Below are 27,497 nucleotides of genomic sequence, written 5' to 3'. Positions count from 1 at the left end.
TGAAGGGGTGGAAAAACACACACACACATGTCGACATTGGTGGAAGCATTTGGAGGCAAAAAAGCATTTGAATAAATGCATGCAGCATTTTTGCACCGTCAGCGAACCTTCGAGTCAGCTCGTGCACATGTGCTTAGCGGTTTGGGGGTGGCAGAAAACCACGCAATTTCACAAAGTGAAGGCATTAAATTGATCCTGTCGGCGAACGAAACATTGATTGGCGGGAACGAAATTAAATGTTACGTTTCCTCGGTGCAGAGTTACGTTCGATGCTACCACCCACCGGTCGGGATCCGTCATTAGAATGCGCTTACGGGAAACAGAAGCAACTCGGTGCTCGTGGAGATGGTGGAAAATAGTGCCAACCTTTCGATCGGTCGGTCGGGTGATGCCTTTTCCGGGTTTCCGGCTTCGAGTGTTCCTTTTCGGGATGGCACGTTGCACCCGTTGGTCGTGATTCTATCGGTCAAACGGCCGGTGAACCATCGCTTGATCCGATGCTTTCGATCCGATAGCGACCGTGCCGGGTCGGCTGATGTGTTTTTAATGGAGTTCAGCCGCGTTCGAGAATCTGGAAATAATGCTCACCGAGGAATACCGCACGGTACAAGCTCTTCAACGTGTGTGCCCTTCGGTAGCCGGAAGAGCGAAATAAAGGCCACACGAAAAACCCGGGAACACAGCTCACAGCTCTTCGGGGGCACGTCGTCCTGGTGGGCACGTTTGTTGGTGGATGGGAAGAAAATAATTGGAATTGATTAACGAGAAATGTGCGCTCACTCCGCGCACGCCGTATGAATTTCATCGCACGTTTCCGTGCGTTAATTCGTTTCCCCACACCCATTCAATCGCCACCTGCCGCCATATCCTTTCGCACCTTTACGGCCGCGGAGGACACGCGTGTGTGGAATATACACCCACACACACGCTGGCGGTTTCCGACGAGCCGAGGATGGACGCCTCCGATAAGCGTCGGGTTCTCCGACCCCGGGAAGCATTAATTAATTACGCACGTTGCAACAAATTTCTTGCCATCTTCTTTCGCACTTGTTTTTTGTTTGCCCTACAGGGGGTGGAAACGAGTCCTTTCTACCCCCCCCCCCCCCCCGGTGGGACTGCCAATTATTCATCTTCTACGCACTTAAGCACGGCGCTGGTCTAAGTTTATGAAATTGAATAATCAGCTCAATAATTAAAACACTCGGATTCCATTTCCACGGCCGTTATGGCTTACACGCGGGAAAGGAAAGTTTCCTTCACCGAGCGCGAGATCGAGGATCGTGGTGTGAGTGGGATAATTTGCTTTCGTAAGCGAACTTCCCTGTTTTTGGGGCCCCGGCTACGAGATCCTGGGCTCCAATAGCTGAGGTATGCGCGTTCCTGGAAGTTGAAAACTTTTCCAATTTTGAAAATATCACTTCCTGCCGGTTTGGGTCACTTGGTCTAGATCCTGACCGTGTGTGTGTGTGTGTGTGTGTGTGTGTGTGTGTGTGTGTGTGTGTGTGTGTGTGCGCGCGTAAGAAGGATGCGTTTTTTTTCATTTCGTTTAAAGTCTACTTTTCCTTTCATGGAACCATTTTGGTTCGTTTCAGAGCGATTCAACGGCCAACGCCCCGGGGAAAGTGTGGTTGCATTCATCATCCAAGTCCTTCGCCGACAGGACGAACCGTGGGTTTACCCTGACGCTGACGTAACGGTGGGTTATGGGTTTCATCAAACGAACTAAGCGCATCACGAATGAAGTCTTCGCACGCGGAGGGATTTACTGACGCGAGCGATTTACTTTCAGCATGGCACGGTCTACCGTAAGCCGATTCGCTTTAGGTTTCCCCGAGTGGATGGGTGTCCTCGAAAAGAGCGCAAGTTTCGTCAAAGTTGTTTGCGAGGACCGGCGCACGTCGAGTTGCAAACAGCATGGCACGGTGCAGTTGCAGGCGTTACCGAGTGGGTGCAAGTTTTATCGCCCGGTTTGTGTCCGCCGCAATCTAAATCCACCGGTTGCGGGCGAAAGTTGCCCGTGCGATTACGAAAACTAATAGCGAAGAAACCGGCGATTAGTCAACTTCGCTGATTACCTTGCGATAAGTTGGGTCGGAAGTTAAATTAAGTAAGCCCCACAGGCGTCGCGATTGATGCCGGGTTCAAAAAACCCAGTGAAGCTTTGAGGAAGGTCCTGCTTCAGGATCTGTCCCGCAGAACGCGATGGCGACGGTGGACAGCGTTTCTTAATGTACGCACCGCACCATCGCTGTCGGCCTTTTTCCATAAATCCTCGCGAGACGAGAATCCGACAAAAATTGTCGCAATAAATGGGACGAGGCGTGCGCGCTCGGGTGAGATAAATTCGTTCGGTGGAAATTTTAACGGCCACCATTGCGCCATCCCTTGCAGCATCATTTTGGAGCGGTCGCGACGCTTTGCAAAAGGGACGCTGCCTTGCGGCGTTTCGCCTCGGTTGCGATGGAAACGAAACAAAAAAGGAAGCACACTCGCGGGAAAATGGTTAACCATGAAATAGAGCGCCCATACCGCAGTAGGCCTTGACTGTCACCGGCCTCGCCGGCTGTCAAGTGGGCGAAAGGACTCGTAAGACTAGTAGGCTAGCGCCAGAGGAAGACCGGCCTTTCGTCAATATCGGTACCGCTCGACTGGTGCCGTAATCCAAGCGAAGTGAAAAGTTCATTGTACACGCGCCCCGGACGCGAACAAGGCGCGCTATTGTGCGCGATATTCCCACGGCCACAAAAGGGCCGCAGAAAGCGCGCTTGTACGTGCGCCGATGGCATAATTGTGACGCGCCCGGCCAGTGCCGTTTTTCCGCGAGACTCTCGCAACTGTCACTGTGTGTTGCATCCGCCCGGTGGGTGGGTGGGTGGGTGGTTGGGTGGATGCCTTTTTTTCTCGCTCTCTTGAGCCTGTCCCTGCGGCAGAAGAGCATTGGTTTTTTTTGTCTTGTGTTGCCACGCGTCTTAAGCACGCGCTCGTTTCGCGATTTCGCTGGCAGCGTGGGCCCATTGTTGTGGCATTGTTGCGGCAACGGAGACATCCCGGGGACTCGGCTCGATGCCTTCTCGAGCTAGTACCGGACACCAAACGCGCGCACCGGTGGCTAGTGTATTCAATTTTATATTCCATTTTTATATTAACGTCACTTAACTGTCAACTTATGATCCAAATAGTCCGAAAGATCAGCACCAGGAGAGAAGGCGTGTTGTAGGGGGTGGCTGGTGGTACGCTTTTTTCGCATGCTTTCTTTTCCGCTTTCCCCCCCTCTCCCGAGGTGAAAGCCAAAACCCAAATCCACCGTGGGGGCCATTGGCCGGGCAAATGGCGAAACCGGAGCGGTAAATTGTTTTCGTTGCTTCGTTACGATTCGTTTCGCTTTCTCGCTTACATCGAGCCCGTTGACCGCGTGCTGGAGTCCTATTTCACCTTCTCTTCCCTCTGGCCAGCCAACCCCCCGATCCCGGGTGGGTGCCTCGGTTTGGGTTTTATTGATACAGACATAACGCCAGCGCCATCGCCATCCCGAGAGTGTTTTGGGCTTTGCGAAAGCCATTCCACGGGCATAAATCATAAATTTTTATTGCTCTTCAGCGCGCCGGTAATGGACGAACCTGAACCGAATGTAATGCGGCCCCGAAATGGACGGACGGATGGCTGGATGGATGGATGGAACCGATACACGGATTGGCCGGTGATGGGTGGTAGGAAAGATTATTCCGGGCATCGGACGCGCATACACGAGATTGATTTTGGTTCAGCCTAAAACGGGCTGTTGCTTTCTTGGCTCTTCGGAGGCTCTCGACCGATCCGTTGGCCAATGGCCCGATGGTTCACGTTCCCGAGGGCGACTTTTCTCTCGGCTTGCACAAGGCATGGAAAAGTTATTAACGTTCGCCGTCGCACGGACGATGCGCCACCGTGGTGAGGTAATGAAAAGGGCCCGGGCTGAGCGGGCTAAGTGTTTTTCCGGAACCGGATGAGCCCCAGCATTCGCCGCCGGGTGTTTGTCGGGCTCGAGCTCGGGCCCGAACAAATGAGTCCGGTGGCCGTTTCGTTGAGGGTTGATTGCACACCATGGCGATCATAAATCTGAGACATCTGAACCATCCGAGCGGGTGGATCTCAAAGAGCCACCAGTGGAAACCGTTTTCTCGGTCGCACCGAACGGGAGCTATAAAAGTGATTTTCATCCGCTTCGCCATGGTTCGTCGTGGTTTTTTTTCTTCCCCCCGGTGGCGGAAAACCCATTAATCAGAGTGGATTACAAATCAAAAGATAAGCGATTGGCAGTCGGTGGATAAATGAAACAATAAATAAGCGCCAGCAGCGCCCGGCTCGAACCGATATCGGTTCATTAAGGGGAGGGAAAACTTTCATTGACGATTAGGATGTCGAAGGGGAAGGATTGCTTGGATTGCTTATTGCAAACGAGCATCGTACGGTGGTGAATCCTTTCGCCGGCCGGAGGGAGCTATTTGTGTTTTTACTTTTGCACCCGAGGCTCCTTTTTACCTAAATTGATTCAGTTTCTCAGGGCAGCAGCGAGCGCTCCAGTTTATTATCCGTGCTATTTATTCGGTTGCTTCCATTTCATTTGGTTGGAAAATTGTCAAAAGCATGCACGAAAGCGCCCGTAAGCCGGGTGCAATTTGCTCGCTTCTCTCACCAACGGTAGAAAATGCCTTGGCCACTCGCTCGCTCAAGACAAGAGTAAGTAAATTGATGAAGTTATTGAATCGTAGCAGGCCGGTTGGGTTGGCTTTACGCTTTACGCTTCATCGGCCATTTTGGCATTCTTCGGAAGGCTCCGTTGCCGTTGGTTACGCTGGGCAAGAACGGTGCATGATTGCACTGACCAAGCACTTCTGGTTGCAGGCCGTTGGGGCATATTCTCCGGAATGCTACCATTACGGTCATGGCTTCCGCACGAGCCATGTTTGTTTGAAGTTGAATGGCGGTTTCGGTTTCTACCATCGTTCTGGTCCTGCCAGCAGCAGCATCCTTCCACACCGATTGAGGTGAGCACTTGCCTGGTGCGGGCGTTGTTACATTTTACGATAGTTGCTTTCATCGAGCGCTCGTGTTGTTCACGTGCTGCTCACTTCCAGCACCCAGCAGTGGCGTGCCATCGACCATAGCATCCAATTCCTTTTTGATTTCTTCATGTTCCAGCGGAACGAGCTGCTTTTTTTCCACTCTCTCTTTTTGTTTCGTATTTAATATTCTACAACCTGCGGCACCACTAGCCCACGCCACGGTGTGCTGTCGTTTGCTCTATCGGTGGGCTTCGTTCGTTCGCTTTTCAGCCGTCGCGTGGCATGAGGACGATTAACATGGTTTCATGGATTCACGATACAATCTTTATTACAGCATGTTATAGCTTATTTTTTAACAGTTTGTTTACACGATTCTCGTACGTGAAACAAAAAAAGAAAGCTCAAACTTTCCCTCTAGCACGTTGTTGCTGTCGCACTCGGCACGTTTTGGGGAACTGTTGTGTTCCTTCTTTGCCACCGCGGGTTTTGCCAGGTTTCCAGTTTACAGGGAATGAATTTTTCGTGACTTTCCGAGTGCTTTTTTTTTCTTGCCGTTCGAGCACATGTGTTTTGCCACGCGTGGCTTGGTTTTGACAATGACTGGCGCTCAATTTTGAACGGTTTGGCCGTGTTCCGATGCTCACCACGCGATAGATAGTGCCGCTCGAGGACTACCGGTTGCATGTTTGTCTGGCCGCGGCAAGGACGTCGGGCTTAGTGGTGTGATTTGTTTGTGGTACCGGTGCCGGTACCGGTACCGGTTCGGTTGGTTTGGTGTGCGGTTTTTCGGTGGCGATGAAAGCCAGGGATAATGGCTTCATTAAGGAGCGCTTTGCAAACAATATCGAAGCGTAATCCCAGCGCACGGAACAACCGAGGAAAGTGTGGCGGTCGTGCGGTTGGGAAAAATTATTTGCATTACCGAAGCCACCGGCCAGGTAAATCAAATCCTGCGGCCATGGCAAATGCACATAAACAATCGCACATCGGCAATGGGGGACGGTTTTTTTGCGGCGTGCGTGTGTGTGGAGCGCTTAGGAAATTTAATTTGATAAGCACAATTAGGTGATTAAATTTTATTACAAAACCAGAGGCTAGCGTTCGGTCAGCGCTTAGGCTATCCGTGTTAATTAGCCACATGAATTAGGTGCCATTTTTGTCTTCGGTTGATTGAAGTTTATGCCGTTGGTTCGGGACAGTGGTGGTTTTGGGTATTCGATTGTGGTTGGCTTTTTAGCGCGACGGCACAAAATGGAAAGCCAACCTCGTCAGCCCATTCCTGGAAACCCTTTGATCTGACCTTCCGATAGTGACACACGGAACTGTGGCATCCATTGTGGGGCAAGTTAAAAGGCCAGGGAGGCGCAAAGATCAAGGACTTACTTTGTTGGGCAACAATTACTGTCAGCTTGACCGCTGGCAATGCATTATAAATGGCCTCGTTGCCGGGGCCACTCTGGTGCTTTGCGGCAACTAAATTGCTTCAAGATTGGAGAAACCGATTTGCATGCATGAATGGCTGCTCACAAACACACACACACACACACTGGCCCAGAGCGGAAAAGGCGCAAGGACTTCACCGAGAGGGAACCCACCTAATGAATCTCCCTGGAGCATGGATTCGTTTTCGGTTCAACCGCCACCCGGAAGTCCGCCATTGCGGTATTCGATCGATGGGCTCAAACTCGCGTGTCCTAGCCACTGAAGCCGGAGTCGATAATCCGTGAATGGCTGGCGTTGAGAGAGGGCAGGGAGTTGGCTGCTTTTAAATGCATAATAAGTACGATTCCGATCCGGGTTGGTTTTGCGGGTTTCAGCTTGACCGTCGGCCGGTTGTGGTCGATTTCTGCACCGTTCTGCACTGGCTTATGCATTGGCCGGGATTTCGATTCGGGGTTTGTCTGGCTTTTCCTGCTGGATGAAGGTGAGCCAACCACCGCGTGTGTGTGTGGAAAAGCCGCGTCGATAAACCGTCGACGGTCGACTGCACCGGGAACGTCCTGCGTGCTGTGGTTTACGTGTGAGAAGCGATCGTTAACTTGCGGGGCTGGGCTCGTAATGGGTTTCGGGTGGCTTCTTGAGGGTCCTGCGGACGTCCGGAAACCGGTCCGGAGTGGCTCGTTAGTCGTGCTTTTGGTGCATTACCCGCCATAACTTAGCGCCCTGGTTGGTCAAACCGTGGCACTCGCTCTCTTTTATCTGCTCGTGGGCGCTGGCGTTGGTCCAGTGTCGCATGGCTGGCCGAATGGGAGCCGTTAAGATCGGGCCGTCTGTCGGATGAATCGAAACTGAGCCAAATTTTGGGGCTCGGAAACATCCGCACACGGCTATCGGCGGACGAGTAACGATCGACCACGGACACGGGTGGGATTATCGTTAGGCTTAATGGCAAGGATGAGGCTAATAATTGTTATTACCTGCCGGGTGGCCACGAACCCATCGAACAACAAGGACACGTCGAGCTGACGATAGATCTACCGGTCGCACTGGTCGCACCCGCGTACGTTCGATTTCGATTCCCATGATCGGCAATTGGAGCCCGCTTGGGCTTGGACAGAAAATAATTTCCACGAAAAGCACCGTGCTGCTGTCCGGGTTCTCGTCCTTCTCAACCATCGGCCCGTTGTGGGCCTCAGGGTGGTATGTAAATTCAATGACACTGTTTTGCATATAATATCGACAATTTGGCCGTCACCTTAATGGGCCGTTCGTGTTGGGTTCATAACGCGAGCCTCCCAGGACTCGCAACCTCCGCGCTTTCGATCGAGAACCCCAACTTCGCTTCGATCGATCGTGGGTTGCGTGCTTTTCGGAATGAATTTTAAATTTTTCACTCACCCTGCCAGGTATTCCAGCCCACAAAACTGGCGCTGCGGTTACTGGCGGTGGGCCAACGACACCGACACGGGTGTGTTTATTTTGAAAGATTAACTAGAGCTCGCCTCCCGGGATGGGTGGGACCCCTTAAAAAAGGGCCACTTCGCTCGCCCTCGCTCGCTCGGTTCAGGTATGAGGAAGTGAGTACGTTTCGACAGGTTTTCGACGGCACTGGCAGGACGTCTGGAGTGTTCCATTTGCCACTCAACCGACCGGTGTGAAACGGCCGATGTAAGAGCTCCACACAGAGCGGCTGGAAAAGTCGGACCGGTGTTCATGTCGACATGAAATCTAACTTTCATAAAATTTCATATATTCATACACGCTCACACATACACACTTTGGGTGGGTTTCCGTGCCAATCTTCCGTCCCCTCTTTTACACAAGCGGTTCTGGTTCCACTACGGGACAGGGACGCCGGCAAAGCCATCAACCGACCGGGCGCCATCTTTATCCGCATCGAAATAGATCATTATTGTTTGTGTAACATTAGTTTCCTTTATCACAGCACCCTTCCAGACACGAGACACCAGCGCGTACGCCGGGTCGACATGATGGGAAGCTCGTAAATGGGTGGCAACAGCATGTGTGTGTGTGTGTGTTTATATTTGCTTACCTTTTTAAGCTGCTTGTTTGCGCATCGATATTAGCATAAAACCACTCCACTCGTGGCCATGTGCATTATGCTGCTAGAGGGGGGTTTTTCCCGGAGTACTCCACCGTAGCAGGAGTTATTGAAATTTGAATAAAGCTACAAAGTGGATGGTTTATCAGCTTCGAGATGGTAGAAAAGCATCGTCAATCAATGTTTACGATGTGCCGCTCGTAATTATACCCCACAAGGGATTCCTTTTGGGGTTTGGCATCTGCAGCATACAAATAAGTGCCTGAGCTCATGCTGCAGCCCACTCGTATCCCGGCTCGTTTTAGGAGCAATCGTTTTATTAGCTCACATGCAGCACTTTTATTTGGTTTGACGTAATTGAAATGAATCATTAAACACGCTGCACATCAATGGGACCGTGAAATGGGGGCTTCCTGTGCATATAGTGCTACTTTCAAAACCGCTTATCAATATGTTTTTTTTTTCACCATAGCCCGCGCAAATTTGTGCTCTTTCTCTCTCTCACTCCTGCACGCAGGTTTACGCGTTTCGTTTTGATGATCGATGGGTGACCTCCTGCGAACCGAACAGGGTTCGATTTGACGCAAGTAACCGATCCTGCCAGATTGCAGCATTACAAAACCCGGTGTACAATAAATTGCTGCCGGCGATGAGCTGACGTGGGTGGGACTATTTTTTGCTCTCGCTTCCCCTTGTTTTTGCGGCGTGCATTTTTTCTGCCTGCCTGGCCCCGAGGTTGGGTGGCCTGGAAAAGATTCATTGCATTTGCTGATTTGCGGTGATCGATGATGATGCGATGCAGCTCAAACAATGCGACTTCGGGGAGCCATTCGGGATGGAGGAGGCGTGCAATGCTGCAACAAATGCACACTCGTGTGGGTGGGTGGGCTGGAAAAACATGTACGTTCGACAACGGGAAAGTAAAAAGCCCCGTGGGTGGGTGGAGTTAAAAATTACTCACTAAAAGCGGAACAAAAACGGCGGCACTTCAGTAAACATAAATAAAAAATCGCTTCCATTCTCTCTCTCTTTTTTTTTTTGAGCAAACCGTCCGATCGCGAGGACGAAGGACTCGCCGCGGGACTTTCATCAGTGGCGCACAGTGGTGCCCCAGCTGCCACTGCTGATTTGTAATGCAATTAATTTTTCAAACACTGATAATGCACAAATTGAAAATAAATTGCTGCCATTTATTGCGTACTCGGGTTGGTTCATTTTTTTCCACTTTTTTTCTCTCTCCATTCACTCTCAGTATGGTTTTGTTTGCTTCCACGTTGCCCCGCACTGGAACGCATATCTTTCGTGGTGTCGAAATTGTGCTGTGGCAGGATACGTACCAACAACTTTCGTGACCATAATAACTGCCCTCCGGAGGCCAACTGATGCATGCGCGATACGATTGCTGGAACGGTTTATGACCGTCCTCTCGAGGTTTGACTTTTTAGAACGTCCGTTCAATGCGGGCGCAAATGGAAATGGCAAAGTAAATACTCTCGCTTAATTCACCACCGTGTTTGTTCGCATGTCATTCGCAAAACTTATTGCACGCTTTTGCAAACCAACCAGAGCCGAACAGTCGCTGCACGAGTTTGCTGAGGCCGGAAAACTCGCGGGTGGCATTTTGCATACGACGATAATGCGGATCGATGGCGATGGCGCGTGACACATGCCACGTGGGATGGCCAAAAAGTACGAGCGCATTTTGCCAATTTATGTGGCCACATTTTTACACTAAAAGGCTGACGATACTTTTTTTTTTGTGCCCACCATGTTTGTGCCAATTTGTCTGTCCGAGCGATCACTTCGACGGGCTTCTAGTTGGGTCGCAAATATTTGATCGTTAAACGTGCGTGACACTGTGTGCGGTTGGGTTATGAAGGACCTCTCTCTCTCTCTCCTTTTCGTGGGTGGTGGTTTTATAAGGCACCAGTCAAATAAAGAACGAGATGAGAAATCGTGGCCTTGCGTTGAACGTGAAGAATTTCGTGGCCCCGAAATCATCTCACATGTCGGACCGCTCGCAAGAGCTTATGAAAGCTCCAACTCTTGCGGTCAGGATCCCGATCCATCGCCTGGCTGCCGATCCGAGATTGGGGTCTGATGACTTCTCGCCACCAGTCTCGGGTGGCTACCCCCCAGAGAGAAAAGCCAACGAACGGAGGGAGGCACACAAATTGACCGAATGCGAATGAGGCTGGTGCAATTTTTATCGCTGACCGGCAGGGTTTCGGTTTTTATTTCGGTCCGCCGTGGTGGCGAAGATTCGTCATCAAAAATCCATTCCCCTAATAGGTTTCGATCGTCCAGGCGCCGTATTGAAGGGTCCACGGCTGGCTTTATGCTGGCCCCCGGCCGGATCCTGATCGCAGACGGCAATGTGCGGATCGTGCGGGCAACAAATCATGAAATGTTAGCCATAAAACGAACGTCGGTGGAGATTTTTTGGGGTTTCGGGGGCGCTTTGTTTGGCTGTGTGAGTGGTCCAATTCTTGTTCGGCTTTCCTTTCCCACCCTAAAAGCTGGTTATCGCGGGTGTTTGCGCGGACGTCCTGGGATGCGTGGGACACGTTTTGGCGCATTCTGTCTGGCGCGATGAGGCCGCCAATCGGACCACCGGCATCCGATGGTGTGAACGTTCGGAAATTGTCATAAAAAGCGCCCCTTTTTTTATCACACATCCGCCCCCACCGGCTGGTGTGTGTGTGTGTGGTTTTTTTGCCAAAGTGCATCGTTTGCATCCCGCGCGACGCAAACATAAATTTTTCGAAAATGCAGCTAAATTCTGACAGCTCCCGTCGTGTGGCGTGCCTCTTGCTTCAAAGCAGGCCATGAAACAAACGACCTCAAAAAAGGGTGTGTGTGTGTGTTTGTGTTTGTGTGTGTATACACAAATGCAGGATAACCGCACCGGCACGTGACTGTGTGGGTGACTGGGAGGGTGTGTACATTCGCGGATGCGTTCCATTTTCGTTGCCATTTGCCGAAGCATAAACTTTTGACCTTTCTCGGCGTTTGCTCTCGTTGTCTTGGGGTTTCTTTCTGCACGCAGCCACCATACGAGCCGCCGGGTGTTTTGGGCTAAGTTTTTACGAGCTGCTGCTGCTGATGCTGCTGCTGCAGGACACCCTCTCGTGGCAACTGCTTAGCGGCCGCTAAGGATATCCTGTCAACAGGATGCCTCTGGTCGCCCGTTTTCCACTACTCGGCGTAGCGGTGCCATTCGGAACACTGCAGACAAAGCAAAATTACTTTCAAGTCGTGTTCTTTGCTGATTTCTTTCCACCTTCCTCGCCGTGTCAGTGCCTTTCCGTTCGTGGTGCAGGGGTTATGATGCATCGTGATCATCGCCACCGTCATCATTATCGTTATTGTTTTAATGCAAGGCGAGTAACAAAGGCTCGGCTGCTGGCTGTGAGGATTATTGTCTCGACACAGCGACGACGATGACGGTGCTGACGATGATAATGGGCAAGTTTCCGGTCACTCGAGACCCGCGGCACTCGAGCATTATCTGCCAGAAGATGCCAGGGTGCCTTTGTAGTTATGAGTTATCTCGAGTTGCGAGATACCGAACGCTCGGGAACTTTTCCTTGCACCGAACGGAAGACAAGTCGAGAAATGTCGCGAACGCGAACGCGGGCATTTGCTACCTCGGGCACGAATTTTTACTGCGCATTAATTTGTGGGTTTTAATTGCAAATGCGAGCAACCTTTGTCGGGTTGTTGGCATGCACACTGCGCCAAACTAGCGCAAGTTTGTGGAATTAATTCATTAAATCGTTTGTTCTTTTTTGCTGCGCTAAGGATCAGCAAAAGAAACCGTGTGAAGTCCCTGGTGGGAACGAACGAATCGTGCAGCTTGTGATAGCAAGCTTTATTAAATTTGGTGAAGGTGTGTACGTTTTTTTTTCTGTCCCAACACACCTGTCGGTTCACCGCTTCGCACCGGTCGCATGTTAGGCAAAAACGTAAATTGATAATCTCATCGAGTGGGAAAAATGAAATGAAATTAATTTCCATCCTTTTCGCCACCGTGCTGTCATCGTAATTCAAAGGAACCGAAAACGAGGGCGTGAGAATGAAGCAAAGAAGGAGGAGGAAAAAAAAACACGACCCAACAAAATGGACGCGCGATAAAAGCGCGCGGAATGAAGTGTGCAATTTTGCGGGACTATTTCAATCAAGCGTGCTTCCTCATCCCTCGGGCGCCTAAATCCCGGAAGCCATTTGTGGGAATTTATTTGTCCGCGCGTGTTATGACAAGGGCAGAGTGAAGTGAAAGTAAGAGCACAAAAAAAAAACATTTGAAACGGCGTGCTTGCACGATCGTTATTCACATTCTCGTGTCCGTTCGCTGGTCATCCATCCCTGTGAGCGAACGCCTCCCGTGCGAAAAGGACGACACGGCTTATTGGCCGAGCGATGTTCGCTAGTAAAGTGGAGCAGGACAGTCTCGAGTCCTGCGGTGTGGCTCTACATTGTTGTTTGACCGATTTATGCTGCAACAGAAGCGTGTGCTGGTGGGAAGGGATAGAAAGGAACACGCGGTCGTACTGGGATTGAAGACAAATTTAATTTTATTGTGATTCATAAAAACCCCATTCCCGGTCCGCCTTTTCCTGGACGGGTGTGTTTTTCATATGTTTGCGGTCGGAACCGGAACAATTGGAGTAGCCCAGGGCACGATTTCCACCGTGCTGGTGTGTCTGGGGGGTTTTTTTTCCCCCGTTCTCCTACCAGCGGGACATTTGTCATTTGCCAAGCGATCTCGCCGGCCTACGTCCCGTGTGGTTTTGGCGCTTTGCGAGAGAGGTTTAGAGTTTTATGTTTTATGAGTGGCGTGAAAATTCCGGGTTTGATCCTGTGGCGCAGGGCATGGGCTTGCCTCCTGCTCATAACACAGTTATGAGGTTGAGCAATTTTCAACCTCCTCTAATCTCATCTGAACGGCCACGCTGTAGATGAAACCGCTCCGTGCGATAGCGAACTATACATTCCACGAATTGTTATTTTCATCTCAACCGATCAAGAGCGAGAGAGCGAGAGAGAGAGAGAGAGAGAAAGAGAGAGAGAGAGTCATCGAGAACGTATGGAAGAGTGCACGAGAGCACCATCTCCGTGATTATCCTGCATTCGATTATGGAAAACATTTTCGGTATTTTCCACGACATTCTTTGCACCATCTGCCTGCTGCACGGCCTGCGAAAGTCGAAGGACTTTTTTCTCGACATCGATCCTCGGCTGCATGTGTGTGCCACACGAGCCACGAGCCACAAGCCGGCTTTATGGCGTGTTCTAGGCAGAGACGTCCTTTCACGGCCGCCCCGAAAATTGCACGTAGTTATTTTATCAATTTATGACATCGCTGCAATATTGCACGATACATCATCGTGCCCCATCGCTCGTTGCTCCGTTCGGCAGGAACCGGAATAGCTTCCTTCAAGCCGCCCTCGTGTGTGTGTGAAAGCCTCACGTCATCTTGGTGGGGCAGGGGGGTGGGAATCGTTTTCTTCACTTTCTCCTGACATCCTCTCTCGGCCACCCTCTCGATCACCGGATGAGCGTTTGGATAATATTTTTAAACTCAATTTATGACGGCGCACGGAACTCGCCGTACGCCGGTTCCCCCGGGGGTTGCCGTGGGTTTTCTCGCATAATAACAATTCACTCAGTGCGATCGTAAAATCGCTTAAGCGAGCTGGAGGAAAAATAAACAAAACCGTCCGACCTGTGTTCGGAAGCGATAGAAGAAGCGAACGGGGAGATAATGTGCCGGCGATGGTGGCGTGGAACGTGGAACGGGCAATAAGTCGTGCAGTCGTGGCGTTTCCAGGACGCAGCAAGGACGCGAACGGGACGATAGCTGTATGTGTGTATTGGTGTGTGCCCGTTTCAGGCACACACGAGCTCATGAATAGCAAACGGCAATTCAATGTCTATAAAGAAAATATTGTCCTGCTGGATGGATTTTCCCTGGACGTTGGCGCGCGCGCTCGCGAAGGTGACGAAGGAAAAACGGTGTGCCGTAGGCTAGGCTAGCGCAGGTCCAGTTCCGAGATTTCCGGGCCACAATGGGTGGCCAGCAACGTGCTTCTCACTCCCTAGGGATGCAGCGCTAGGGAAGACCGATTGGCTCGTAGTAACGGGACGAAATTTCCGTTCCAGGCAAGCGAAGCATCCAAGCATGCCATGGGCGATGCCGGGCAAGCGGTATCCAAGCGTGCCATGGGTTTTCTTCTCCCGGCGCACTTACGACATAAATTACTGCGCTCCGTCAGTAAATCCGTTTAATTTACGGTTGTTTTTCGGTTTTTCGGATTTTTACTGGCCCGGGTCGTTTTCATAGATAATAATTTTAGCATTTTTATACCGTTTCGTACGCCATCGCTGGAACGGTGCTGCGTGGCTTGATTGAGAATTTTCCGCAAGGTGGTGATTTGAATACGCCTCGCGCCCGTCCATTGAAAGGCGAAACCGTTTTCTGGAATTTATGGCGCCTGTGGGGCTGGCACGGTGGTGTGTCGTTTTGAAGGGCGGTGATGTTCGAAATGGATTTATGATTAGCTCAGCCCGCAAGCCTTTTGCGGTTTGCTGCCGGGAGACGCTTTTCAGCTCAATTTAAAGCGGGCATCGGAGCGTGTGTTGGGTGGGTATGGTTTTATTCGTTTTTAAATAAATTACCGGACGTCGTGGGCCAATGTGCTGGACGTGCTGTGCCGACGTTCTCGAGCTATGCATAATCAGCAATCTTTAGCGAACGGCCCGGCAGGCAATTACCCGCATGCAGGACCGAAGGCCCAGATCATCGCCATGAATTAGCCATACGAAACGGTCATCCGGTCCGGTTTCTTCCCCATTTGGTTGCGCCATTTTCGTGTGTTTAATTTTTTCTCCCGATAAATTTGCCCAACCCTCCCTCGGTGGCCGTTAGAAGAACTCCACAAACCTCGAGATGGAGATGACCCTCACGGCCAAAACGAGCCTCCGGTTTTCACGCTCACGGTCAGGTCCCGAGCGCCCGAAGGCTGCAATTTTAATAAACTTGTTCTGTCACGTACTTTTATCATACAATTAATTAGATGACGTTAAACGGCGATGTGTGGTCTCGCAAAATGGCCTCGGGGTTCGCTCGGGGAAGTCGCCTTCCCTTCTACATGGCTCAGCAATTTATCCTTCATCGCAACAGCAGCAGCAGCCGCACGCAAATAGCAACACGGAACGGACAATGGAAGGTCGCACGGGAAAATGGCCCACTTTCTGGATGGGTGTCCTGCTGCAAGGATATCGTGCCGAAGGAGCCATACTCCGGAGTGTGTGAGACAGTTTAAAATGTGTTGGAATCAGCGAAATTTTTTTTGCTGCTACTCGGAATGGGTTTTGCTGTTTATTCCTTGCTGCTGCTGCTGCTATCCGCTCTCATCACGGTGCGCACGATTTGGCTATTCATATCTTCGTCTCGGCTCACATGGGCTTTTTATTAACTTGTGCCTGTGCCCGCACGTGTCAGCTGCGTGGATTTGCGGGTTTCTCACGTATGCCGCTGGAAAGACGAGAAACTAAAGAAGAAGAGAAAAAACACATATCCCAACATGGAACAGGACTTGCTGCCTTGCTGGTAGAGTGGACCTACACCATTGGGGTTTTTTTTTGCCACCATCCATGTGAGTCATGTGTTTATTAATGCCCGACGTCCTCTTCCGGATGGGGCTCAAGGGTAAGATTATGACGGTACGCGTAATTAGGTCAGGTAGCAGACCGCTCGCAGTCACGCAGAGATGAGGCTTCATCGGGAAGGTTAATTTAAACACGTTCCCCGGCACGGGCGGTGACCGAGAGTTTCTGCCTCATTAGGGGTCTGATGGTTATCGTTGCGGAACGTTGGAAAAGGATACCTTTTTACGGAGGCTTTACTTAGTTGGTTGATGAAATTTTTGCAATCCTCGCACCTCGTTGTTTAACTACGTTAAAAATCAGATAAGGTTTTTCCGCGACCCTGCAATCATTCATAGCGAGAGAGCGAGAGAGAGACAGAGAGTCGTGCTGTTGCAAAAGCACGGACGATATTAATTGGCTAATCGATCGACCCCAACGAGTCGATGCTTCGCTTATGCAGCCTTTTTATTCCACCGAGACGCGCCTCGGGAGCAGGATGCTAATGACTTTCGGTCTACGGAAACGTAGCCAACGCACCATTCCCTGATGGAAACCGCGTTCCAGACCGATCGCGTCCCGTCGTGTGTGTCGGAAATTCATGCCCGATGGTGCTACCAGAGACCGGAAGATTACGACGTAATCTCTGCGTGAAGCCACCCCGCAAATGGCCTCGATCTGGTGGTCTTTCCGTTGCGACGAACGACGGAACCCGGTCGGACGGTCGAGCCGGCCCCATGTGGCACACTTTTCGCAGGCTTCATTTGTGTTCATTATTTTAATTGAAGTGCGTTAATCGGAATGTCTCCCGGGTGGCTTGGTTGCTGGCATGGGAAGCCGGCACTCGGGTGGTACGTTATGGGCCATCATTCACTTATTTGCCGCCATTAGTTTGCCGCCAATGACGTACGCCGTGTTCGGTTGAGGCCAGGCACCATGTCTAGCTCGCTGGCGCTGTGCTGTGAGCTTTTGCCGGAAGACAAATGATTTTCCCGGCATATTTCCCATCGCGGGAAAGCTAGGTTGTGAGAGATTGCTGGCTCCCTGGATGGCGATGAGCATGTCTTAGGGCGGTTTTTGTTTCCGATCGATGGAGATCGTCATAGCAAAATATAGAGGGAGCAGCTTTGACGAGGCACAACCGATAATCGTATTCCAATTCCATTTCCAAAATCACCAATATATCACGCCTTTATGCTACACTGTAAGCCGTTGTTTTATGCAGCTTATTGTTAGAGCGCATTCGTTACACATACACACGAATCGCGTTGAGTAGCGCACTACGGTGTACGAAGGGGCGCTTTTTGCGCTGATTTTCCGCCTCCAAATGGGTTTGGTTATTAATAATCCACTTAGCGGCAAGTGCTCGTAGCGCAGTGTAGCGATTTTCCAGCAATACAGCTTTCCGGCACATTGCAAAAAGCTGCATTTGCCTACGGAAGGTGATGTTAGTTAGCCCCACCGAACGCCACGCCACTCGCTCGTCCCACGCTACGCAGCCACGTCCAGTGTGTGTGGCATAGAAAATTGCATCCTCATTGTCAGCTCGTTCATTTTGTCGTCATTAATTTTCCGGTGTCCTGATTGCAAGTCACCGCTTTAATGGAAATGCTCTCCCGAGAGCACGCAGCACCCGCAGGATCGCTTCGTACGGGAGCAACGTTTTCCGTTACCAATGATCACCTTCGCGTGGAAAAAGCACCACAAGAAAAGCCGTCACAGAGTGAGAGAGAGAGAGAGAGAACACACGGAACGAGCGAATGTATATTAGTATCCTTTCGGCCGGGGCACCGGTATTCACCTATTGAAACAAATCTCGTTCCTGGGCTGCTCGAGGGTTTTTTGTCGCATTCGTCTCGCCTATTTCCCTCGAACATGTATGTGTGTGCGTGTGTGTGAGTTCCGGAGTGCGTTCGCGGGACAGACAAGTTGACCGGTTTTGTTGAAATTATGCTACAGCTCTACCAGCCATGACTGCCATGTCCACCGGGAGCTGGAAAGTTCGTTAGCGAGTGTTTTAGTATAATTTCCATTACGATGGAGCGCTGGTGGCTTGTGTGCATGAGGCAACGACTGGTTGGGTTGGTTAACATTGGCCAAGCAACAATAGCCACCCCACCACGCTTAGCACCGTGATCGTAATTAATCGAGTGCAGGTATTAGAATGCGTGCAGATGCATCTCTGCTTGATGCGTGAATGAAGTCATAATGAAAGACTTCACCAGGAATCTGCTGGATGCTCTGAAGTTGGCAGATAAATTATCTCCCACGAAAGACCCCCGAGAGAAAGCGCTTTTCCTCACTGCTTTCCCACCTGACAAATATGATCATATTGCGTTTTATCTTGCCGCGGGGATGGTACAAAGATAAAAGAAATGAGATGTAGATTGGGTGGTGGAAGGGAGGGCCTAGGCAAAAGAAAAAGCGGCCGCTGAATTACTGCCGGACCACTGCTCCTTGGATGTAACAAATCTTCCCAATCCCGGAACCCCATTTGTTCTCGGGGCCATTAAAAAGAATCCATTTTCCACAATTAAGTCCTTAGAGGCACTCACGCACACTGGCTCACTGGCTGGGAGGGTTGTTTTCCACCCGTTTCAATTAATGTCGGATTGTTTTACTGTTGCGATGCCGTCCGCTACTTCCGCTAGCCAGTTTTCCGGGGATCTCCTTCCAAGGCGCGCGAAGGGTGATCATTGCTGTTTTCTTGTTGGGTTGTGTTCTCTTTTTGTGTTTTGCTGCTGTTGTTGCTGCTGCTGCCACTGGTGTTATGTATGTCCTGCTTTCCCTTTTGTGTGTGTGTTTTTTTTCGTCCAACATCCTTGCCGGACGCCTAAAGTACCACATAGCCGGTTTTCGGTTGAGGTGTTTAATTTGACAAATGATTTATTTTGCTCTCGGCCGGCCACTCGTTTGGGGCGCTTTTTTTATGGCGTATTCGCTTCAAGTGGTCGAGTAGCTCAAGAACTAGGGGGCACCGATGCGGAATGCGGCGAAAGGCACTAAAACACGAATGAATATAAAAAAAAACACCCACACACACCCTCCCTCGATGAGGCGAAAAACGGGAGAAAATAAGTGCAACCGTTGGAAAAATCGCCGACATCGCCGAGAACGGTGCAATCAGAGGGCGCTCTTTCACAATCGAGCGATAGTGATCTTAATGTCTTTAGCTGACGCTCACAATAGCGATTATTTTAGACGACTTTGACGCTCCCATTGATCTTCCGGATGGCGGTGGAAAGCGTAGAGGAACACAAACCGGGGCCAGAGCCCAGGCAGGCGCCACAGATCGTGGCAAAAGAGACGCTGTTATCTTTCTAATTTTAATCTTTTTCGCACTGTTCGTCCTGTTCTTACTCGGAATGTTTTTTGGTTGGTTTTTTGTTTGTTTTTTGGTGCTAGGTTTTGCGACTGCTAGTTTGAGCGCGAGATTTCCGCTGTTTTTCGTCGAAATCGAGCCTGACCGGCCGACCCAATTCGGCGTCCTTGCGGTGGAATCGCAATCGTGCAAGAGCCGGTTGTGCGGATTTTTCCGGTCGTGATTTAACGACGATAGCACACCCCCGCACGGGGCGCAGGAAATAGTAACCTGAACATTTTTCGCTCGTTCCATTCGTCACCCGAACGAGTGAGCGAAGAGTGAACGGTGATGAAGAAGCAAGATGGAGAGCATAAAAAATAAGGAGAAGAAAGCAACGAAAAAAAAAACAGTAAACACAGAAACTAAAAGGGAACCCGAAACGATGAAAGCGAACTCCACCATTCAAGTGATCCATGGAACGATAATGTTTTTGTTTCAACGACGATAATTTCTTCACGTCTTTATCTCGAAACCGTGGAACCCGCTGGAAAAAGAACCGTGACCAGGGGAGGTTTAACCATTTTCTTTATTTTGGTTTGGCAATTTTCCTTCGCCGTGAAGCTTGGCTTGGCACGCGATTTCGAAACCTGGCAGCTCTCGGATCGGCTACCCTAATGCTTGCCATTGTGGTATTCCGTTGCAATCGAAAACGTGCCATGGTGGGTAGAATTTGGGTGGGAAAAAATCTCACTTCCTTTGGGTTCTGTGCTCAAACATCCACACCCACACCCACACACACACGCACGTGAACGCTGCGCTGAGTAGTACGAAATGGCTGTCGTTTTATCATCCCGTTCCGCCTCCGTAGAACAATCGTGGCCGAGAACCAGACGGAAGGGGATTTTATTCCGACTTCCGACGAGTTCGGAGGCAACGCAATCGACTCGTTCGTGTCTGCGAGTGTGTTTTTTTTTGTTGCTTCTTTCCCCGCCAGCTCGTCTCGTCGATTTAATCTTTTTCCCTTCGTTTTACGTCCAGCTGAAACGTTTTACGATTCGAGTAATTTGTCACAATTTATGAACGATATCGGCGACGAAGGTGATAGTTTAAGTGGCCGCTTAGCATGAGCAAATCGTGTAGTGTGTCTGTTTCGTTCGTGTCACCGTTTTTTTTTGTCGCTTCCCAGAAACGGTGGTTCACTTGCCGCCCTTTTTTCTGGAAGGATTGCCGGACTTGACGAGGGAACACGACGTGTAATGCCCTTCAATTAGGTTCGGGCTGAGTGACGAACGAAATTACGTGGCCTTCTCGGAGCCGTACATCGGAACAGCAGCAGGCCATGCTGTTCAGCTGTCAAAGCGAGTGAGCATAAAAAATACAACAACAACACCCGTCAAGTGCCGGTTTCCTATCCCTAGCAACCCTTGTCAGGAGCCGGAATTGAGGGAGTAAAAAAGCAAAGAACAAATAGGGGGAAAAAAGTACGAAATTTCTTCGATTCGGCAAGAAACAAGCCACTAGGGCATAAATCATCGCATTGTAGCTCGCTCGGTGCGTGTGGAGTTGTATCTATTATTATGATAATTTGTGCCTTTACTTGCCACCCACCGAGCGGCCCGAGACACAAAAGGACGATCTTTGTCCGCTGGCCTTGCAGTAAGTGTCCTTTGTGCCCGACGACGGGAGGTAAATGTTTCACGCGTTTGCGTTTCACGTTCGGTGGGCGTAAGTGCGCGTGATTTATGGCTTAATTGAGAGTTATACTGATAAGCCTTGTTCGCGTGAGCATGTGAGGATTTGCCCGGGCCGATTAGAGCGACAGTGGTGGGCTTTTAAAAATAACTTATGCATGAACGGGACACAAACCGTGTCTCGAGACGGCATGTTTCACGTTCGAGCTACCGCCCGGGGCGATATGACATAGTGATATGGTGATTTGGAAAGAATTTGTCGGGAAAATTTATTATCTTCTCCACGCGGGTTTAGGTGTGCCGCTGGATTGCCAGGAATTTGATGGCCGCTGGGCGATTAGTGTCAATTATGGCGCGCCGTGGGACGTCGATGAATAAAACAATCGAAAATCACATTTATCACTGTCGGGCGCGTTGGCACGGTTGGGAAATTGAAACGTTCCACAAATTGCATTCACTTCAGTGGATTTTACGCAACCAGTGGAGGGAGTTTTCTTGCTCGCTTGCATGATGGAAATAAACGTTTTTAAATAGAATGTATTTCATTAGCGCGTTTCTGTTCCTGTTTCATGTCTGTACTTCTTCCATGGAGGAGCCACTTAATGGGGGTGGCTTTGCTAGGAAACGTTTCACAAGGACTCTTGGTGCGTCCGTTAGCCTGAAATTCCTGGATGCCCTGCAGCCATTGGTACCACCGCACGTGCATTAAACAGCACTAACCGACCGTAGCAAATGACCAATTAACGATGTTACTGGCGGCATTTTCAGGTAATGGCTAATGAGCATTCTCGGATGGCCCGACGATTGATTCTGCCCATCGTTGGCATGGTGACTTCATGGCCATTGGAGACGTCGTTCCGGTGCTTGGTAGTGAACCTTTTTCGATCGCAAGAACCGTCCGGCCGATGGTGAGGGAGTTCACTCTCTGATGCTATGATTGAATGTAATGGAAAAATGACCGCTCGCACGATTTGTCCAGCATTCTTTTCGGATTCCAAGAAGCCGAAAAGTGAACGAAAGCGAAGGCGAAATAAAGCTAGCGACAAATGGAGTTGTTCGCGTACACATACGCACAGCCTGCACACTCCGCGGCGTATACGCACATAAGCATTCCCTTTCTGGAGCTGGTCGAAGGAAAGGTCGGCACCCGGTTTTGGTAAGGGATGTTTCGGCACAAATGTCTGGCTTTTATTGTTACAACTAATGGCTCGGTACAGTTTCACTGATGATTGTCGATGGACTGTGTGCGAGTGCACGTGCGTGAGTGTGTGTGTGCATGTGTGATTTTTTCGTCTAGTATCCGAATTTTGGTCAGCATCGGTACGAATGCGTACCGAAATGGTGATGGTAATGGGAAGTAATGGGAAGGAACTGGGCGAGGGAGATTTGCGAAAGTTTCACATTTCCGATCCTTCTTCCTAACGCCCGCTGGAGATGGAGGTGGCGAGGACTGGAAGAACCCAACCCATTAGAGGGCAACTCCCCTGGCAGCAAAGTGGCTGACCGGTCTTACGGTGATTGGGGAGTGGGAAAAAAAAGAACAGACAAAATAAAAGCAAAATGGCGGACACCGCTTGGGGGAGGCGGAACAGACACCGGGAGCTGGATGGGGTGGAAGTATGGTCAAAGTTTACCGGAAGATGAAACAGTGGCACGAGTGCACACGGACCTGGGTCGTCGTTACGTTTTATTGGTGCTCAATGGGTTATGGGCTGGGTGTTGTAAATAAAAACTAATGGCATTATTACACCAGCAAATTGTGGTAGAACGTAATTACGCTCTTACGGGTGGCATGTGTTTGTGTGCCGCAGAGGCGTGGGTTGCCCTTGCTGTGCTGGACCGAACGCCCTTTGGGGGAAAATTCTTCATCCCGAAACAAGGCCCATTTTCGTGTGCCCGCGAGGGGACGAAGTTTAAGGTGTTGGTTTGTAGTGCTGTGCTCGAACGCAAAGCGGTTGGGGCTGCCTATCAGCTGCCGATTGTCGTGGGTCAGAAAGCAACCGTGCACATTGGGTAGGAGTGTGTTTGTAGTACGAAGTCGTACGAAAATCCTATCGTGTTTGTAAAGCACGAGCTCATAAAAAAACCTTCCCATGTCATTATCCTTCGGTACAGCAATTTGTCCTTTAAAGTCCTTGCGCAATCCCATAGTGCGACGTCTGTAAAGACACGAAAGGCGTCGAAACAACGATGATGGAACGGGGTCACACCGCTAGCATGGGATGGGAATGGGACTAGAATACCGGGATCAGGCCGGGGGCCATTTTGAAAAGTACAATTCATTTCCGAATGAGGCGTTGCGCGTAATTGCGAAGAAGTAGAAGAGGCCGAGGCCACGATGGGGAGTGGTGTTTCGTACGTGCGCCGGGACGTGACATTTGTGAGGTCTTAACTTTTATTTATCGACCCGGGCACGGCGCGCCGAAGCTCGTGGCCCATGGAAGGACGCTCTAACCCGTTCGGTGCGATTGTCCTTGGAAGGAGTCGTACGGGCGGGCAGATGATACAAACTAATAACGCAACCGCGATAAAGCAATCAAGAAATGATATTGAACTATAACAAGATTTTATGGTGTTGAAGCAAGTAATGAAATCTGCTAATGGCAGTAAAACCGCTCGTTCGGTGGGCGGGCAGAACGTGATCGTAGAACGCGATTACAAGCCATAACGTTGCTGTTTCTTGTTCGCTTTTTTTTTCTTCTTCTAAAAAGCATGCTACGGAATTATATCTAGATTTTATGTCGCTAGAAGCCGGGGCTCGTTTGCAGGCAATTTTGTGGATGGACGCTCGCCGACGTTCGACACGAGCCTGAGAGACGGGCAGATTTGAGTGGGTGGTTTGGCAATGTTGACTTTAAGGATGGATTTCGTTTCGCGCAGACAGAAATAATAAAACCCCTCTCGCAGAACGAACGTGTTTCTTTTCCCAAGCCGATATACGAGCTCATGTATAAATATTGCACGCATTTGTAAACGTTTAAAGCGACGCCTACTACGGGATGGTACAAAAATGTCAACCGGAGCCTTTTCGCGGGCTGCTTGGATTGAATCGGCCCCAGGAGAAAGTTAGCGAATGGTGCGAACTCAATCGTGAGTCCTTTAATTTCACTGCCCTTTGCGTGGTGTGTGCTGATGGAGTTTGAAAAGTTATGTTCGGTTATTCAATCCCAATTACAGCTGTGCATACACTTACGCGGGAAAAACTTTTTCCCGTGTATCATCGAGCGAACGCGCGCGTGTCCGTTATCGCGTTTCGTTTCGCGAACTCTTTGCGTGTTATGTATGCTGTCTCATGAAAGAAACAAAACAGTAAAAAATAAGCCCAAAGCCGCAATCGCAACCCGTTCGCAATTTCCCGTCATCGCGGGAGATGATATGGGCGTTGCGAGACGTTTCGCGAAAGTCAACCCGAAAACCCGAGTGGGCTCGTGGGGGATCTGATGCCAACGCCAGCGTTCGATGTGAACTTTCCGCGCGGGTTCATGTTTTGAATTTAAATCGAGCCAGGATGTGAACACAAATTACTTCTTATCTCGTGCGGAGATTCCGCGGAACACCAAGCTTCCGGAGTATCGGGCCCGTCCGGAATGAATATTGCAGCAGCGACAGGTTTGGTGGGTGAAATCTATTAGGAGGTTGTTTTTGCCAGCCTTCTCCCACAGATGCCGGCACTTGCAGTAGCAGGCTTTAATTTTATTTACAACAAAGCTGCCATCTCTCTCCCAGTGTCGTGTTGAAGGTGGTGCCGTTGAAAGGACACGACGAGGAGGCCGGAAGTGGGCCCTATCTTTCATCGCTTTTAATTTATTCTTTCCAAATTGCAAAATATCTGCCAACCTTACCTTCCTCGAGCCTGGTGCAGCGACAGAAATGTAAATGCCATGTCATGAATAAAGACTCCCCGTTTTTGTTCGCTCTCCGTTTGCTTCCTTCCTCTTCATGATCGAAAAGGGGCCGTGATCGGAGGGCCACGTGCGTTCCAAAGTTCCGGTTGAAAAATCAAACTTCGTTAAAATTTCCACTCCCATGAAGCAAATGGAGAATAAACACCATGAAGGTATGGGTAAAAAAATGGGGGTAAAAATTCTGTTCCGATTAACTCTTATCGGAGATCAACAATCGTGCAGGAAGTCACTCGATTTCAAATTCCACAGCCATCCACCCCCGTCATGGGGAGGGATCGTCGGCTCATAAATTTCAGTACAGTGTATAGTACGCGGAAGTGGGTCGAAAAGGGCACCGATGGAAAAAAAAGGCGTGGAAAAAGGCCGCCCATATCACCTGGCACCTGATAAGTGGCTCCACAGCCCGCCGGTGGAGCCAAATGCTCCATTTGTGTCGCGGTACACGATCAGGGACATTTATTTTCACTCATCCTTGCTGGGGCTCATTGCCACTCCCGGGGGCACCACGACCGCGAGCTGGGAAGGGTCTGTTCTGAGCCTCTTATTTTCCAACCCACGTCCCATGCCACGGTGTGGCATGGCGGGTTCGCGTATACATATTCATTGCGCTGTGAGGGGATGGATTTCGATAGAAATGAATTTAGCACCGGCACTTAGTTGCCTCGTTCTGGTGCTTTTCTAGCGGGGTTTTTTTCCTCTGGCATTTTCCCACCCCTTAAGCGATATTCCCGCACTTCATTCCCATTTTCACCGGTGGTTTTTGCCCCCCGTGGGGTAGTTTGTGCGGTTTTTCCTACTCTTCGAACAGGCTCCACCCAGGTTGGTAGCGTTTCGTTTGGAGGGCAACACCGCCTGCTCACCACCCACGGGAGCAAAGACGAGTGTAACATTTGAAATCAATTTCATTAGCGGCAGAAAACGGGCTGTCGATAAGCTTAATTTGAATTTTCGTCGAAAAGGTAATGAATCCTCACCGGCACGCTGGAGAACGGGATTTTAAATCCATCGGGATGTTCTCTTCTTGTGGATGTTGCTTTCGCAATTTACGTTTCATTTCGACCCTCCCTTCTGGGCGTGGGTGGAGTGTGCGAGACCGTTCGATAAGCTTTGCGTGCGGGAAAATGTGCTCGGTTGGCCCGCGAGTGCGCCCCGCTGGTGAAGGATTTTCGTTTCTTGATAAAATTAAATGAAAATGAACCGGAACTTTGGTGTGCTTGCGCCTGCGCAAGGTAATGTGATGTGTCGGCGTGGGAATTGGATTTGGGTTTTGTGAGTCAGATACCTACGGCACCACGGGACGATTTGGTGCGATAGGGAATCGTTCAATCACTGTAGATTCATTTGCACCAGTATTATCGAATTCTCGAGTCCACCCTTCGCCTCTTGTTGAAGTGAGTGTGGGGAAAGGGACGCATACGAATCTCCCGGAGGGCGAGTGGGAAATGGTTTTCGATTCGCAACTAAATGAATCTCCACCGAATGAAGATCGAAACGTTGATTCGAGTGAGATTTAATTGAACAATGGAAAGAAATGTTATCAGCTCTATCATCATTGCTGCAACGCCGATGAGAGTCGGTTCGCATCGATTTCATCTCGTGTAGACGAATGGTAGCTGATGATGGAGGCGCCTGGTGTATGGTACATTCTGATGGAAACGCCTGATGGTTGCTTACGGAGACACTTGGAAGCCCTTTGTAGCTCACACAATCCACAAGGATTCCGAATAAACATGATGCCTGCTGTTGAAGCTGGGGATGCGTAGAGATCTTTGATGGAGACGCCTGGTAGCATATGATGGAGGCGCCTGGTGCTTGGTAGTGTTCGATCGAGAAGAAGGTCTATTAAAAAAATGTTTTAAAATGTTTGATTTTTAACAACGAGTGCTAAATTTATTTTCAGATGTCGTAAATATCTTTGAAACTAATATGAGATGTGATAAAATTGATTTATTTTCTTCGTCAACTACTAAACATTTACACGCCTAACTGTTATGATAAGAAAAATATTGAATCATTGAAACGCAATGCTATTGCACCATTTAAAAAATGACGATTATTGACACTTGTATATTTTGCGAGTGAATGACACATCGAAAGATATCGATAACATCAAGTCCAATAAATTCAAAACCTTTGATTCGTGGAATAACGGCGTCCACTGTGAATCGTGCGAATGGAACGTCTCTCCATTCCATCGCATCAAGCCGCGCACTAACGATTTTTTGAGGATGTTTTTTGGCTTGCACTGGTCGCGTTGGCTTCTAACTTGTTTGAAACGCGATGGCTATTGCAGTCAGCAGTGGGTTTTGTTGAAATGTTTCAACGTTAAAAAATTATTCAGTCACCCTATGCCAACGGCACCGGAAAACGGCGCTGGTGCCTACATCATATCCCTCCCAAACA

Source organism: Anopheles nili, chromosome 3, assembly GCF_943737925.1.
Source record: "Anopheles nili chromosome 3, idAnoNiliSN_F5_01, whole genome shotgun sequence".
In the NCBI taxonomy this organism is placed as follows: domain Eukaryota; kingdom Metazoa; phylum Arthropoda; class Insecta; order Diptera; family Culicidae; genus Anopheles; species Anopheles nili.
Note: the sequence above shows the minus strand (reverse complement) of the source record.